At 49.5% G+C, this 17,909-nt stretch overlaps 1 protein-coding gene across 2 annotated transcripts in view; it reads left to right on the forward strand.

The window, feature by feature from the left end:
- Positions 1–2,486: 2,486 nt before the first annotated feature.
- The window catches only part of CTNNBIP1 (catenin beta interacting protein 1), a 51,896-nt gene continuing 36,473 nt past the window's right edge, over positions 2,487–17,909 (forward strand). The window contains exon 1 of one of the 2 annotated variants that reach the window (XM_082680723.1): positions 2,487–2,634. The gene's annotated coding sequence lies outside the window, so the exon portion shown is untranslated. Of the gene's footprint in view, positions 2,635–17,331; positions 17,451–17,909 lie in introns of those variants that run through there. The other variant, XM_082680724.1, reaches the window with a different exon arrangement.

Genomic DNA, 17,909 nt, shown 5'->3' on the forward strand with positions numbered 1-17,909 from the left:
CATTCCTTCAGAATTTTCCATGGGATGGGTGGAGGATGATGCTAACATTTTTGAGGTCACATCCTTACAGCTCTTGATCCAACAGGAAAGAAAGAACTTCCCTTCATTTCCAATTCAGAAAGTTTCAGAGAAGGACTCCAATTGGCTCCGCTCAGGTCACATCCTCTTCTTAGCCAATGGTCAAGAGAACGCAGCACTTAAATTGATCAAGCTTGGGTTCACGTCTCCACTGTTTGCTTTTTTTGTGGAGGGGAAAGGGTAGAATACTATAGTTGGTAACCTCATCAGCACCTCTGGTGGGTAGACGGTGGGGAGGAGCAGTTCCCCAAAGGGCAGAGGCAGTGCTGGGCTGTCAGAACTAACAGATGTTTCCTGCCTCCTAAGCCTTCAGTGTTTCATTCTGCGTTAATCCTGCAGTAATACTGCTATCTAGAAATGCAGAATTTTCCAACTCTGAGCTGATGGGGTAGTTAAGGGCCTGGCTATGTTGATGAACTTATTGTAATTTTGAACTATAAAAACAATGTATTTATGAAAATTTTGAAAAAAGGAAAAAAGCATCCACTATTTCACACTGACACCTTTTCATTTTGTGCATTCCTTTCCCACATTTTTCCTTAAGCATATACCTTTCTTTTTTCCCTTCTTGCATGTGGGAATCTCAGTTCCCTGGTCTCATTTCCCCAACCAGGGATCAAACCCGTGCCCCCTGCAATGGAAGCGTGGAGTCTTAACCGCTGGGCCACCAGGGAAGTCCCTTAATTCATTTGTTTATTATTTTTTAAAATATTTATTTATTTATTTATTTTGGTTGCGCTGGCGGGCGCCTTAGTTGCGGCTTGCCGGGCTCCTTAGTTGTGGCTTGCCGGCTCCCTAGCTGTGGCATGCAAACTTTTAGTTGCGGCATGCACGTGGGATCTAGCTCCCCGACCAGGGATGGAACCTCTGGCTCCCTGCACTGGAAGCTTGGAGTCCCAACCACTCTGCCACCAGGGAAGTCCCAATTCATTTGTTTAAACATCAATATTTACATGAAAATAACTTGAATATGTAAGTTTGTTGTATTGGTATGCACTGGGAAACTTGAGGGACAAGCTTGTAACTGTATTGCAAAATATTGCTTGAGCTCTTGTTATGGGCCTGGTAGTCTGGAAGCTGATGGAGATACAGACATCATTAAAATCTATTTCTGGCCTTTAAAAGTTCATAATCTCATGACTTTTGATAAAATTAAAGTATTCCTCAATTGTAACTAAAAAGTTATTAAATCAAAAGAGCAATATGGACATTGGAGGATATAAATACAGTAAAAAAAAAAAGTATCTTGTATCCTTGCATAGGGAAGGGAAAGAAAAGTGAGGGGAGTGGAAGAGGATGGGACAGAAAAGGAGTGAAAAGGCTGGGGAAAGCGGGGCAGTAAGGCCTCTAAACTGTGGTTAGTGTCACCCCATGCAATTGTTAAGTTAAATGTTGAAAGTGAGACCACACTTGAAGACACGCGTCCCTTTAAAAGGGAAGGTGGGTGTTCAGAGCAATTCTCATTTTGCCTAAAAGGGGCTGTTTCTCTCTATACTCTCTCCAGACAGAGCCAGATTAGCAGACATAGTCAGACTTCCTATAGAAACATTTTAATCAAGGGCACCCTTCTCCCCAGAAAAATGCACTCACTACCAATACAAACAGTATTCTAAGTTTAACCCACAGAGGACCATCCCTGGGCTCTCTGGGCTCGGTGGATCCAGGTTAGACAGGCCCCCAGTTCAAGAGTCGGCCTAAAGGTAGCAATACTCCCAGCTCCAAGACTCAGGAAGACCACTCCTCTAAATGTTTTGCAACCTCGTCCATTTCAGATTTTTCAGGGGTCCTGGGTAAATCGGTCTCCCCAAGGATTCCGCCCCATCTGGTTGCTCCCATTTTTAAACACAGACGCGTGCGTGGGAGAGGCCATTATTTTTACGGGATCACTGTGCTTCTGGAGCAGCTAGGGACAGGCAGAGTTGCTTTACCGCAACGCCGGGTCCATCCTTAACCCGGGCTCCGCCCTCAGGCCGCCTCCTCATCCGAGCCCCCGCCCCTCCTCCCCTGCCAACCCCCGACCCGCTCCACCCCTTTGCTCTGAGAGCCGCTCGGCCACTGCCCGCGACCGGGTTCCACCTGCCCATCTCGTGGCTCCGCCCCGGGGCCACTGGTCCCGCCCCCTTCGAGGGGCCCAATGAGCGTGCCCGAGCACTCCTCAGCCCCCCCACTCAACTGGAATCCCCACCCTCTGTCCGATTTAACCAATGAGAGCCACAGGGTGTTCCTGGCCACGCCCACCACATCATCAGGTCACGCCCCCGGCGCCCGGCCCCCCCGGGGCGTTGCCGTGGCCGCGCCTCCGCCGCCCGAGCGGAGCCAGATGCCGCCCCCTCCGCCGGTCCCTCCCTCGGCGGCCTGGCGCCTCCCTCTCTCCCCGCCGCGGTGACTCACTGAACGGGAGGCGGAGGCTGAGGCGGTTGCTCCCGTTGCTGCTGCTGTTGCTGCTGCTGCTGCTGCCCCCGCGGCTGCTCGGGCTGTGCGCGCCCCGGAACAGGCCGCCGCGCGCCGCTCTCGGACCCGCAGCCCCCGCCCGCCCGGCCGGGTCGGGCGGCCCAGGTAAGCGCCGAGGCCGGCCCTCGCCCTCAGCGCCTGGGCCCGCGCCGCGCCGGGGCTCGGGGGAGCCGCCGGCCCTTTGTCTCTCGGGGAGGGGCCGTGGAGGGCGCCCCCGACCCCGCTCGGACCCACCAGCCGGACCCCCGGCACGGCGCCCTGGTCTGGGCCGGGCCTCCTGCCCCACCTGGCCCCCGCTGCTCCTGCCACTCGCCGCCCCCGCGACAGACCACCATCCAGCGGTCCTCAACCCCCCTTACCCCGGGGGTCGCCTCCACAGGTGTCCGAGCCATCCACTCTGTTGCTCACCCCACCGCGTTGGCGGGGTTGTCACCGTCTGTCGGCACTCCAGGTCCCGTGCCCTCTTGTGTCTTCCCTCACCTGCGCCCTGCTCTCAGCATCCTGACCCTCTGTATAGAGCCCTCCCATATTTTCCCAAACTAAATGCTGCCAAGATCTGGTCGCTGATCCACGGTTCCTCTCCCTAGTCTGGTTGAACTGTCGTGTCCCCATCCCACCTCTCCTAGTGAGTGTTCCTAGACGGTGCACATTGTAGGCATACATCTCACCTGTATGGCAGGCGTGTGTATGTGAACCTGCAAGATTAACCACTCAGAGCCCCAGACTGCACTTCTCGCCTCCTTTCCATCATCCCCACCCCGACCACTTTCCTTTTTCTTGAACCTGGTAACCGAGACACTTAGGTCTGATACCCAACCTCTGTTAGGCCCCGCATGCCTGCCTCTCTCGTGTGTGCTGAACTTGTCTGAGCAGTACCTGCTGTCAGGTTAGCCCCTGGGAAGGCCCAGGAGGCCTGTGTTGGCCGCAGATGAAGAGTTTTATGAATAATGAGATGTGAGGCTGGCAGCACCTCCTATCTGAGAATCTAAGTACACTATAGCTGTTAATTACTTTGTCTCCTGTCACTCACACTACTTAGGGAAGTGTGCCTGGCCGACGGCTGGGTAAATTGAGGCACAGGGTGTGTGGGCAAGGGACCTGGAGGCAAGTCAGAGTTTGTCCTGAGGTTCTGCTCCCAAGTATCTTGGCTCTTAGCTCCCTGCTACAACTACTGGGCTCTAGTTCCTGGCTTTAGACTCTAAGTGATACTGATCTCTTGGGCCATTAAAGTGTCCAGAGAGACCAAGTTTCCTTTGATTTAAAGCAGGACTTTGAATTATAAATACAGGTGCTGGCTGTTAAATGCCAGTGTGTCATTCATGGTTTCCTGGTGGAGTGAGTGGTCCTTGTGTATGTGTCAGGCAGCATTCCAAGCACCGGGGGCTACAGTGGTGAAGAGAGACACAGCCCCTGCCCTCCTGTAGCTGACCTTCTGAAGAGGAGGGATTAAACAAGTAAGTGGACAAAATAATTTTAGTCATGGTAAGTGCTGTGAAGGTGGGAAGAGCCAGTTTGGATTTTATTCCAAGTGCAGTTAGAAACCACAGGTGGATTTTAAGTAAAGAGGTGATAAAATCAGATTTGTTTTCAGAGATCATTCTGGCTGCTCTATTGAGACTGGATTGTAAGGAGCAGGGATACTAATTGGGAGACAGACTGTTGCCGCTTCCGGTCAAGGGATGATGGTGGCTTGGACCAGAGTAGGGGTAGCAGAAGTGAATAGGTAAAACCAGTCTGCTCCCCCTGAGAGAGGCTCAGACCTTTAAAGCAAAACTTCAGGGAACACCGACTTCGAGTTATACTTCTGGCAGAGAATTTCTAGACCTGACCAAGCTCAGGTTTAACTCAGCAAACCTTACTCAGCACCTGCTGTTGGGCCAGGTACTGTGCTAACCTTAGAGATACTGATGTGACCAGGGTGAATAGGGAGCAGTCTCCACGTTCTAACAAGGTGCTCACAGAAACGTCACCCACCCCCTCCTTGAGGGAAGAGGGTTTGTAGGCTTAAAAATCAGTTCGAGGTGGAGGAGGGCAGAACACACTGGGCTTCATTCCCACATCCGGCTGCATTATTTAAATGAGAGCGTTATTGCCCTGCCTCTGCTGTAGGATGTTGCCCAAAGATATTGGGACTGATCTCATGGTGGGTGGGAGAGCAGCTCAGTGGCCGTGAACTTGAACCATTAACCAGAATAAAACTTGATCTCCACGTTGCTCCAAGTCTGGGCTGTCAGAACACATCCGAGCTATAAAGGACCGTGGGGCCGGGCCCCTCTTACGGTTGGGCACCTGTGGTCCCTAGAGAGTGAGTAACTCTTTTGAAATCCCATAGCTGTTTGTACATTTGCTAATGGTATCCGTCACTTTCTACCTCTCAGCTTCGTATGCACTTGCATGACCCTAAGCTTTCTGAGGCCAGGGTCTCTATTGGATTCAGCTTTTCCATCCCTCACAGCATCTAGATCCTGCCCCAAAAGTACACTCATCAAGTACGAGTTGACTTGCCTGGGTGTCTCACAGCACCTAAAACTAGAGCCCAGGAACCCTGACCCTGTCCATGTCTTTTCATTAGATTCCTCCTCAACCAGAGTATACCACGGGGGTCAACCCAGCAGACTCCATGTCACTGAGCTCACAGCCCTTCCTTGATGGGTCTGCTCTCTCTCCAGCTCTGCCTACAAGGAACAGCTGCTGAGGGTGCTGACCAAGTAGTTACTCGACACTCGGCAGGTAGGAAGCATAGCTCTTAATCAGAGCATGGACTTCATACCAAGACTATCTGGGTTTGGGTCTTGGTTCTGCCATCATGAGCTTCATGACCTTCAGCAAGTAACTTAACCTCTCTGTGCCTCAGTTTCCCCATCTATAAAATATTAATACTTCATGGAGTTGTTGGGAGGCTTAAATTAAGTAATACCTATTAGATGCTTAGAACAGCACTGAGCACCTTGGTATGGCTTGGTTGAAGTAGTAGCTGTTATTTCACCATTTTTTTAATCTGATTTTTATCTCCCATCAGAATTTAAGCTCTTTTAGGGCAGAGATTTTGTCTTTTTTTTTTTTTTTTTTTGGTCTACAGTTAGACTTTGTAGGCACGCAATAAATATTTCTTAAATTGTATGGCTTATTGAACACCTACTGTGTGCCAGGCACCGTTGTAGATGCTGGGGATATAGCCAAGAACAAGATCACCAAGTTGCATGATCTAATGAAGTTTACATTCTAGTGGGAGAGACAGACGGTAAACAAGTACACAAGTGAACAAAATAATGTAGGATGGTGAAAAGAGATGCATGGAGAATAAAACAGGGCAATGAGATGGAGAGTGCCTGGGTCATAATTTTAGCGAGCTCTGAGGAGGTAACTTTGAATGGAGACCCTGCGGATGGGCAGAGGACAGTAGAAGCAAGAAGCCTATGGCGGCTGGAGTGTACAAGAAGCCTATGGCGGCTGGAGTGTACTGAGTGAGGAGGTGGCAGGAGTGGGGTCTGTGGCCACAGTGAGGAGTTTGGATTTTACTCTTCAATTCTGAACAGTGGGAGGTCACTGCACAGGAACCTTTCCTGGGGGTCCATCCTAGGAGAAAGACCCGGACGATTGGAAGAGCAGTGAGCAGGCTCTTCTTGTCCTGGGAAGGCTTTTGGAGGCCATCAGTGTTGTATTTATTCCCCTCAGGTTTCTCATGTCTCTGACCTAGGTACCCAGGAGATGTGGGATCCATCAGCTAACTTAAGGAAGTTCCAGGTGTGTGTGTCTGTGTGTCCTGCAGATTCCATCAAGCCACCTTTCTCCCCTGAGTATGTAGGTAATTGGTCAATGTTTCTTGAGTTGAATGAATGAGCATCGCCAGCTCTTAGCATCTTGTCCTGTACAGCAGCTTGTCCTGTTCTCTGCATAAGGAAAAGCTTCTTGTCATGGTAGTGACTCTGGCGTAACCTTGGAGTTTTGCTGCTGTTCTTATGTGCATCAGGGACCCCCACATACCTGTATGTCACAGTGTCTTCACAGTGTCTTGTTTTGTTTTGTTTCTTCGGCTGCACCGCTCAGCTTGCAGGATCTTAGTTCCCTGGCCAGGGACTGAACCAGGCCCTTGGCAGTGAGAGCATGAGAGTCCTAACCCCTGGACCACCGGGGAATTCCCTGTCACAGTGTCTTTGTTGGAAGTGTACCAATATTGACTGGGCAGCTTTCCTCCCCCCCGACCCCATCCCCATTTCTCTACCAGTCCCCTGCTGAGTACCACCAGGCCACACTGTCACCTCTGAACACTTCCTGTATCATTATTTGATCTACACTCCTGCACATCACTTGATCCAAGTATGGTGGTATCTAGAAAGCATTGGCTGTCTTTAGTCTGGGCTGAGTGGAGTTGGGAAGCTCAGCAGAAATGGAGTTTCAAACCCAGGAGTTCAACTCACCAGGAATCCAAAGTTGGCCTCTTCAGACTGAGGGCAGTTGGCCAGCCTTTCAAATCCTCACTCAGGCATCCCCTTGTCTGTCAGTGTCCGTGATGCCAACCTGCTCTGCTAACCTTGAGAGGCCAGTGAGAGTTGGTAGGAATCAAATAGGACTTTTGTGCTGCAAGTCACTCTCAGGGTTCTGGCGTATTTCAGTGGCCGAATCGGAAATGCTTGTTAGTCACGTGTTGCCTGTCTCCTTGTAAAAACTAAACCCGGAGTGGGTGCAACCTTTTTCTCTTGTTACTGTTGTTCTTTTTTTTGTTTTTGTTTTTTTTCATTATGAGAGTGATGCGTACTCATTTAGAAAATGAATGATGACATTTTCTGTACTTTTTCTCACTTAGTCTTCACTGTAGTTTCTAAGTAGCATTATTACCATTTTGCATATTCAGAAGCTGAGGCCTGGAAAGGTTAAGTACAATAAGCTGTTTGAAGTGAAGATAGTTGGGAACAAAGTCAAGATTGAGACCCAGTTGGTGGGACTCCTGTGTGTGAGTTCTGGACACCATATTAGATGCTGCCTTGCAGCAGAAACAACAGAGAAGAAAAGACATCTCCCTTAAGCCCAGCGTGGATGACATTGTGAGGGTGCCCAGAGTTAGCGCGCTGGCTGCTGCAAAGAGTTTGAATCCTGTGCCTTTTCCCTGTCTCATCTGACCTTGGGCAAACTAAGTCACCTCCCTTTGCCTTACTTTCCTCAATTGTAAATGGGGATAATGATCCTTGTGCCTTAATAGCTCCCAGGGGCATTGTGATGTTTGGGCCAAAGTGCTTTTGAACTTCTTTTATGAAAGGGCACTGAGCCCCAACTGCTTATACTCTGTCATTAAAGACCTATTATGTCCTGATCCTCTGCAGAGCCTTGTTAGAGGGGGAAGACAACAGCCCCCAGAGGGAAAGATGTCCTTCTGTTGGGGGGCTTCCTCCTTCCGAAGTTTCTTAAGGATTGAAGGTCATGAAAGTTTCTCCATTTTTCATGTTCATGTTGTTCTGTAGAAGCTTCTGGAAGCAGCATGTAAACTGTGCATCGTAACAGGTTCGAGGACCGTTGATGGCAGGGCAGAGAAGGGGGTTATAGGGCTTGGTTTCTAATCCCGGCGGTGATGTCTTTGTAATATAAACCAAGAACACAGAGATAGCAAGAGGTGATGACTATCTTCCATTCATCCTTCCTTTCCTCCTTCCTCCTAATAACTCACTGATTCAAGTAATAAATATTTACTGAACTTTTATTATGATCTGGGCCCCATGGTAGGCCCTGGGAATACTGTGGTGAGCAGGGTATACTCATGGTAGGGAATACTGTGGTGAGCAGGGTAGAATTAGTTCTTATCGTACAAATCTTAGAATCTAGGGCCAAGAGGCTTACTATCTAGTTGGGAGTCGTGTGACTAAAGCAAGAACATGTTGGTGAGTGTTTTGAACTCTCAGGAGGAGAGTCAGGATATAATTTCCAGATGTCCACATCAGCCGCATGGGTACCTGCCCTGGACGGACGTTACGGTGGAGGGTTGGGTTTGGCTTCCCAGAAGAGCTGGGGAAGAGTTAGTAGATTGGAGCCCTTGTGTGTCACACTTAACAAAAGCCGTGCTAGTGTGGGTGTCTGTAGAAACAGTTAGCACCTTGGCAGTCCCAGTTAGTAAGAACTACGTTTCCACTTAAAAGCTTATTAACCCTTTGTTACCCGAGTTCAAGTCAGGGAAGAACGATCATGGCATTGAGCTCTTTCCACAGTTTTTTTTTCAAATAAAATTTATTTATTTATTTATTTATTTTGGGCTCTGTTGGGTCTTCGTTGCTGCGCGTGGGCTTTTCTCTAGTTGCGGCGAGCGGGGGCTGCTCTTCATTGCTGTGCGTGGGCTTCTCATTGCGGTGGCTTCTCTTGTTGCAGAGCACGGGCTCTAGGCGTGCGGGCTTCAGTAGTTGTGGCACGTGGGCTCCGTAGTTGTGGCGCACGGGCATAGTTGCTCTGTGGCATGTGGAATCTTCCCGGACCAGGGCTCAAACCCGTGTCCCCAGCATTGGCAGGCGGATTCTTAGCCACTGCGCCACCAGGGAAGTCCCCACAGCTTTCTGAAGTTATGCCATCAATCCAGTGCCTATCTTATGAGAAGACCATCAGTGCTTGTCTCCCCGGAATTCCCTGCCTGCCTGACAGGTCTCCCTTGGCCAACTTTGGAAAGCAGGCACACGGAGGCAGGCAGGCTGTGGGGCTGGCTGCATCGGTGCTCTCGGCATGATGCCAGGGACACCTCTGTCTGTGAGCCCCCATTGGGGTCAGTTTATGCAGAGTGGGGTGGGGGAGGGTTCTTTCTTCCCCAGGTCTGCCCAGCCACAGGCCTCAGGATCCCTCCAAAGAGTGCGGTCAGGGAGGCCCAGCAGTTTCTGCAAAAGCACCCAGTGTTCTTCCAGTAGCCCTCAGGCCAGAGCTGGGGTGGAGAGGGCACAGGGCTGGCAGAGACGCCTGCCCACATCCAGAGTGAGAGGAAGGTGCCAGGACAGGGCTCCGCTCCCGGGCAATGTTACTTTCACCAGCCCCTGCAGTGTCACTACCTTCCTGGTGCTGACCAGGTGCCCCTTCAGTCTGGAGGGCCTCAGAACCATCCAGCATCTGATCAGGAGGAAAAGGCCAGTCTGGCGAGGAGACCAGGTCACTCAGTGCCCCTGGGCTTGTTCTTGTGCGGTCGGAGCCCACGGTGCTGCCGGTTCAGCTGGGAGAATGTGACCCACTTCCATCTTCTCTTCCACGTGGAGAGCTGGGTGGGAGGCTTTTGGAGACCAGCTCCAATTAAGGCTTTTTCAGCCTGAGTATCTCCTGTGTATCCAGCCCACATGTTTCCTGCTGCTGGAATCCTGTGGTCCGTGTCCCTGAACTGAATAACAACTCCAAAACAGATGAAGTTACCGCCTTGTCGTTCTGCAGTTCCGGCTTCCACAAGTGGGGCTTCCTTCAGGGGTCAGGGTCCCTTTTGGATTCAGACACCTTTCACAGTGTGGGTCCCACCCTTGTTCTTCCAGCTAAATCACCTGGCGAACCAGGGGCCCAGTTTCCAAAGAGATGGGTTAGCCTTGACCTCCCTGCCCAGACCAAGGCCTCCCCGCCCCCTGCCCCAGGCAGCCCTGGCTTCCGACAGACCGATCCATCCTGACCCTTGTCCTCACAGTATGTCCTTCTGCTGCAGGAATATGAACTAAAATGTGTTTCGGACCCTCTAGGTTTCTTCCATTCTCTCCAGGTAGAGAGCATTTGAATGATTTTCCATTTATAATTTTATGTTTCTCCTGCGGCGGGGCTGGGGGGAGGGGCATTGGAGGAAGACAGTTTAAACACATGAGGCTGTGGGTGCTGCCGAGATGATCTGGAGATTTTAAATGGTAAGGGGGTAGTTCTGAGCCCCTGAATGATGCAGTCTTACTTACTAAGGAAGGAGCAGAGGTGATAGAGAAACCGCCAAGGTCAGGTCCGCTGAGCTGTGATCTCAGACCTCTGTGAGTGCCGTTTCCCACTATGTGCTCCACAGCCGATCGCTGGAGTTGCAGGAAGATGGGGTGCTGGTGATTTTTAGGGGGAGCACGGTGGGGCCTACAGGCTGGTAAGCTGGCTTACGGGTGTCTCTCCAGGGCCCTGGCTCTACTTTCCTGCGCAGAACAGCCTTCCGGAGCTTACGGTGGGACGTGGTGGGGCAGAGTCAGCCAGCACAGGGGCAGAGTCCTTCATCCCTACCCCAGGGAAGCTGCTGCTGCCACCCGAGAGCCATCACTTTACGTCTGCTCCGGGACTGGCTGTCCACCCTCACCTCCCATCTCCGAGGAAGAGAAGAGCTCTCGCAGGCCTGTGAGCGATGGTGGCAGAGCTTGGGTGCTCAACAGCGGCCACGGCACTGGACTGGCTGGCTGGGCAACCAGCCACCAAAGTGGAGGAAGATCTTTTATTCTCCTCTTCTGACCCCATTCCACGTCCTTTAAAAAATATACGTTGGGATTTTTTGGAGTAGGTAATATATACATAGTACAGAACTCAAAAGGCTAATGGTTGAAAACTAAGTCTTCCTCCCTCCCTGAAAGAGACGCCTCGAAAAAGACACCTGTTAGTGGATGTCTTGTGCATCTTAACCAGAGACCTCCTACACATGTACAAGTGCATCAGGTACGCGCTGACTGCACACGTGCCCGATGTGCACTGTTTTGTTTCCACACTGTATACACACTGTCGTGCACCTTACTTTTTTCACTTCACGGTAAGTACTGGAACTCATTCTGTTCCACCATCATCATCATCGTCATCATTTGGCTAATACTGCTTCACTTCTCCTGTGCTGGGTATTGTTAAAAGTGCTTTGCTTATGTTAATGCATTTATTCCTCACAACAAACCTGTGAACTAAGGACTGTTACTGTCCACAGTTTGCAGATGAGCAAACTGAGGCACAGAGCCGTTAAGTTAATGTCTGAGGTCATTTACAGCTACCCCACTCCTTTTAATGGTTCCCTGGCATTCTTTTGATTGGTTATACTTATACTGAGCGATTTGAAAGCAAGTTGTGGGCTTCCCTGGTGGCGCAGTGGTTAAGAATCCGCCTGCCAATACAGGGGACACGGGTTTGAGCCCTGGTTCGGGAAGATCCCACATGCCACGGAGCAACTAAGCCCATGTGCCACAACTACTGAGCCTGCACTCTAGAGCCACGAGCCACAACTACTGAGCCCGTGTGCCACAACTACTGAAGCCCATGCTCCTAGAGCCTGTGCTCCGCAACAAGAGAAGCCACCGCAGTGAGAAGCCCGCGCACAGCAACGAAGACCCAATGCAGCCAAAAATGAATTTATTTAAAAAAAAAAAAGAAAGCTGAAGAGCTGCCCTTATTAAAAAGAAAAAAAGCAAGTTGCAGGTATCAGATACTTTGCATCTCCTAAGGCCATGCTCCGACATTATCCCAATACTATTTTCAGCCCCAAGGAATTTACTATTGACCCAGCAGTGTTCTCCGATATACAGCCCACATCCAACTTTCCCAACCACGCCCCTCACTTTGGCCTGCACCAGTTTTTAATCTGGGATCCAACTGAAGATCTCAACTTCACTAGGTTCCCAAGCTCTTTCCTCTCCCTTAGCCTAGAGTGTTCACTAGCTTTTCTTTGTCTATCACGACATTAACATTTTTTAAAATCCAGGACTATTGACTATTAGTCTGGTTTTCCTTAGAATTGGAGTAAAGGTGAACATTTTGGTGAGAAATGATTGTAGCTGACATTGTCCACGTCCCACTGGAGGCACACAATGCCAACCTGCCCCGCTTCTGGTGAGGCTGGGTTTGTGGATCACTCAGTTATGGAGCAAAGTTTTAAAAGTACAAAATAGTAAGTATATTAAAAGAAAACAGTGGGAGAAGGAAATAATATGAAATGAAATCTGTAAGTTATAAAATAAAAGATGTTAAAATCTGATTACATAAAAATCAAAACTCTACATGGATAAAATAATATAATCGAAAGAACAATGACAAATTGGGGAAATACGTGTAACAAATATCACAGCCATAGGACAAACTGTCTTAATATATAAAGAGCACTTGTAGATCAACAAGAAGAAGACTGCCAACCCAAGAAAGAAATGGGCAAACAACATAATAGATTGCTCTTAATGATCTGAAATGATGCTCTATTTCCTCATCAGGAAATGCAAATTAAAACTATAATGATATACCACTTCCCACCTATCAGATTAGCAACAAATCAACTTCTGCCAAGGTATGGGGGAAAACAGGTGTTCTTGCACCATTTTGGGGGGCACATAAAAGGTCACCATGTCCATGGAGGGCAACTTGGCAAAATATTAAACATTTAAACACATGCACCCTTTGCTGTAGCAACTAAGACTGTAGGGATTTATCCTATAGACAGACAAAAGCATAAAGATACATGTAGGGGTTTCCCTGGTGGCGCAGTGGTTGAGAGTCCGCTTGCCGATGCAGAGGACACGGGTTCATGCCCTGGTCTGGGAAGATCCCACATGCCGCAGAGCGACTAGGCCTGTGAGCCATGGCTGCTGAGCCTGTACGTCCGGAGCCTGTGCTCCGCAACGGGAGAGGCCACAACAGTGAGAGGCCTGTGTACCGCAAAAAAAAAAAAGAAAAAAAAAAAAGATACATGTAGGAAAATACTGCTTCTTAATAGCAATGAAAGAGAGGGAGTTCCCTGGTGCTCTAGTGGTTAAGATTCGGCACTTTCGGGACTTCCCTGGCGGTTCAGTGGCTAAGACTCCATGCTCCCAATGCAGGGAGCCTGAGTCGATTCCTGGTCAGAGAACTACGATCCTGCATGCATGCCGCAACTAAAGATCCCACGTGCCACAACTAAGACCTGGAGCAGCCAAATAAATAAATAAATTAAAAAAAAAAAAAAGATTCGGCACTTTCACTGCTGTGGCCCAGGTTCAATCCCTGGTCGGGGAACTGAGCTCCTGCAGCCAAAAAAAAAATAATAATAATTTGGCTTCCTTGGTGGCACAGTGGTTAAGAATCTGCCTGCCAATGCAGGGGACGTGGGTTCGAGCCCTGGTCCAGGAAGATCCCACATGCCGTGGAACAACTAAGCCCGTGCACCACAACTACTGAGCCTGCATGCCGCAACTACTGAAGCCCATGCTCCGCAGCAAGAGAAGTCACCAGAATGAGAAGCCTGCGCACCACAACGAAGAGTAGTCCCCACTCACCACAACTGGAGAAAGCCCATGCGCAGCAACAAAGACCCAGCACAGCCAAAAATAAATAAATAAAATAAAATAAATGTTAAAAAATATTCAAAAACAATAATAAAAGACAGAAAATTTAAGTGCTCAGCAACTTGTTAAAAAAAATTCTTTTTTTTTTTTTTTTTTTTTTGGCTGCATTGGGTCTTCGTTGCTGTGCACGAGTTTTCTCTAGTTGTGGTGAGCGGGGGCTACTCTTTGTTGCAGTGCACAGGCTTCTCATTGCGGTGGCTTCTCTTGCTGCGGAGCATGGGCTCTAGGTGCCCAGGCTTCAGTAGTTGTGGCACATGGGCTCAGTAGTTGTGGCTCGTGGGCTCTAGAGTGCAGGCTCGGTAGTTGTGGCGCATGGGCTTAGTTGCTCCGCGGTATGTGGGATCTTCCGGACCGGATCGAACCCGTGTCCCCTGCATTGGCAGGCGGATTCTTAACCACTGTGCCACCAGGGAAGTCCTGGAACTTCTTTTTTGGGTGAGTTATTCTATTTGGGACTTGGAAGTCTTATGACTGAGTATCTTTCTGGCAGACTTACATGACTTTTCTAGAAGCAGGTAAGAACCAGTGCATTGGTGCCTATATTTTCTGTTTTTGTTTTGTTTTAACATTGTGTAATGTGCTCCAGGTAAATTTGCAAGGAAGTTTAGTTCTCTGAGACTTAAAGTCTTAATCCTCAGGAATACCATCAAACTAATGTGTAGTGTAACTAACCTCTCTCTCTCCCGAACCTCCATATAAGCTTTTTCCTCTCAACTGAGAGTTTTTGCAGGAGGTCAGATTTTGCTTGCATTTTGTGGATATGGGCTTGTGAAAGGTCCTGGGTTTCATTTTATGAAATTTGACAGTCTGAGGTGAACAGCTGGCCTTTAAAACCAGGAGTCTTTTTGCCAGGGGAGCGCTCGCAGGCCAGTTTTGCTGGGAGCTTCTTCTCCCTCTCTGTGACTTGGTGACTAATGGTTCCATGGCTTTCGGGGTGGAGGATGTCATTACAAATGGGTGATGGGGCTTTGGCTTCTGAACTGGATTATCTGGGCGTGCGGAGTGGGTGGGGAGCAGAATACGCCATCCCAAAATATACCACCTTGGCATATTGATTATTTTGAATTATAGTTTCCTGAGAAACAGCCAGTGCAAGAAGGGCCCTCTGACCCTCCTTTATCCCCCTGAAAGCAGGAAATAAATCTCCCATGTGAAAGGTACCTTCCCTGTACCAGGGGGTAGAAGGCATCCTTATCACCAGAGACAGGGGATTCAAGGCTGAGAAGGCTGTATAAACAAACCTTGTTACTTCCTCACTAATTTACTACCCCAAGCCCAAGCTTCTTTGTCTTGTCAATTCTTCACAAATTTATCGTTTCTTTGTCTAAAAGATATAAAAGATGCCTGCTCTGGTCACTTCTTCAAGCCACATATCTTTGGGGCTCCCATATGTACGAAATTAAATTTGTTTTTCTCTTGTTAATGTCTCCTGTCAATTTAATTATTAGACCAACCAAAGACCTTAAAGGGAAGAAGGGAAAAGTTTTCCTCCCCTACACTGGTCTGGGTGTTTGTGTGCAGCCCCCTGGGATTGGGGGTAGTTTCTTTCTTAGAGCTTTCACACAGCCCCTAAGGCCTCCCATCCATTTCTGTCCACTCTCCTGAGCTCTTCCACGGTGGCCCTGGCCCTGAGCAGGTGACTGTGGGTGGATTCCTGCTGTTTGGGGCGCTGTGTTTTCCCGTCTCCTCAGAGCCTGTGCATTTTCCCTGATCATCCCTCCCTTCCCCTCCAGCCTCCAGCGTCATTGTCTCCAGACTGGATGAGTTTTGTGACCCATCAGAAGTTCTCATCTTCATGCTACTTCCCCAGCAAGTTAATGGAATGAACACATGTAGATTCTGAAGTTGCCTCTGTTTAAAATCTTTTTTATTTTGATTATTAGCTTGTTAAACATTTAGGGAGGAAGGAAACTGAGTGTTCAGCAGCCTCTTAGGGGGAGGTTTCCTTCTTCCTTGGATTATTTTTTGTTCTGAGGTGGCTGGAGGGAAAGGAGAGGGAAGGTCACGGCCTGTGTCACGGAGCAGAAGCAGTTATCCAAACAAACAAACAGTGTGGCTATGTGACATGAGGGTGTAATGAATGCTTGCAGTGTATTGCAATAGTATGGATATGTGTTCGAGGTAAACAAACATAGCTTTATTTTTATACAAATTAACACATACCTGTACGCTGAAAGCCTATAGGAAAGAGGAGGCAGTAATCCTAAAACTTATGTTCTTAAGGGTTTATGAGAAGCTTCACCCAGGAAGCCAGGCCTGGGGCCTCTCAGCTGGGTCCTGAGGACAGCCATCCCCAGAGCTGAGCAGTGAGGAGTGGGCTGGCTCTGGAGGCCACCCCGGCGAGACTGAGCCCTTGCCCTGCGAGCAGCCCAATTGGTTTCAGGACCTAATTCTCGCAACAGGAAGCTGGAGGCCGTTCTGGCCCCATTCTGAGGGGATACAGTGAGCCTGGTCCGGGAAACTTATTTATTTGAAGACTTCAATGGAGGGAAGGGATGGAGGGATAGTGGGGGCAGAGCTGGAGAGGGCAGTGGTCCTTGAGCAGCCCACCTGCTGGCAGGCATCGGAAGACCTGGGCCGCCTTATCCTGCCCCTGAGAACAAGGCTTGTCCCCTTCGGCAGGAGGCTGGTGTGAACGAGCCCATCTGGCTCTGAGTGAAGGGACCTTATGTAGCTCCTGATAAATAAACAGCACTGTGTCAGTTTTTCCCCTTCCTCTTTAAAAAAAAAAAACAGCCCCGCCACCAAAACACAACAACTTTTAAATTTCCCAATTTAATTAACGTTTTAAATGGTGACCCTGCAAGAGTTGGCCTAGCTGTGGGCAGTGGGGTTGATGGAGCTTCCGTGGGTTAAAATTTCCATTCTGGCCTCTTTCTCTGGAGGTGACCCAAGGTCTGTGAAACCTGGCTAGGCTCCTTCCCTGGGATTATTAGGCTTGGAACTGGTCCTTCCGGCCCCAATTTGACTTCAGCCTGATCCCTAAGAAGGCTGACCAGCAATGCAGATTGAGTTTTCCCTTTGGGGGGTGGTGGTGGTGGGTTGTCAGCACGCTGGGGGCATCTCAGATGTTGATCTAGGTCACAGGAGAGAAAAGGTGTCCTTCTGCCACCAGCCTGCACAGGTGAGCTTTTGACACTGCCAGGTGCCGCTCAGCCCGCGGTGAAGGCCGTCCAGCTCGAGAGAGCCTGCCTAGGAGTGGGAGGCGGTGCTTGCACCCGCTCAAGCTGGGAGTGCCTGCCCTTACATCCACTCATAAATAGACAAGGGCTCTGGAGTCTGCATTACCCACCCCCTTGGAACCTGCAGGAGGCCAAAGGTCAGACTGAATCAGAGGAAAATCCGGAGCCGGATTTTGTAGGCGCACTGGTTCCTGATTTCAGGTCTCAGGCTCCGGCTTGGCCAGGTTCCAGGGCTCCAGCTGTTCTCTGGGAAGGAAAAAAGAATCTCTTTTTAAATTAGGTCAGAAGATGCCTTTCTTTCCTTCTGTCCTTGTCCCCCTACTGTGCAGGGATACAACCGCCACCTGCACGTCCCTCGGTAAGAACTACAGAGCTTAAGGACTTCGCCCGGGATCTGAGTGTCTCAGTGCAGCCGAGGAAACTTCCCCCGGCTCCGTGTTCCCTTCCTGTTTGCATTGTGCTGGCTGAACCGCGGAGGCTGTCAGAGCAGGCCTGCCAGGTACTCTTGCTTAGCTGTAAAAAGGACTTGAAGAGACAGTGAGCTCTGGGTAACCTTTTCTACCAATCAGGCCAAAATCACAGGATAAAATTTTTTTTAACCAGAAGTTTTTGCTTTTATTATTATTATTATTGGCCGTGCCGCATGCGGGATCTTAGTTCCCTGACCCGGGATCGAACCCGGGCCCGCTGCAGTGGAAGCGCAGAGTCTTAACCAGTGGACCACCAGGGAAGTCCCCAGAAGTTTTAAACAGACGCCTTTTACCAATCCAGTTACATCAACATTTATAGTCTGTAAATGCAGGCTCCTTCAGTTCCTTGATGTCTTAGGTTCTCTGAGGTGAGGACATTCTGAGGCTGGGGGCTTCCTTCGTGGTTCCCGGGTGAATCTGAAATCTGTTCATTCACTTAACTGTGCATGGGACTCCAGATGTGACTGACAGCAGCAGGAACCCACCAG

This window comes from Grampus griseus (genome assembly GCF_964374135.1).
Source record: "Grampus griseus genome assembly, chromosome: 1".
In the NCBI taxonomy this organism is placed as follows: domain Eukaryota; kingdom Metazoa; phylum Chordata; class Mammalia; order Artiodactyla; family Delphinidae; genus Grampus; species Grampus griseus.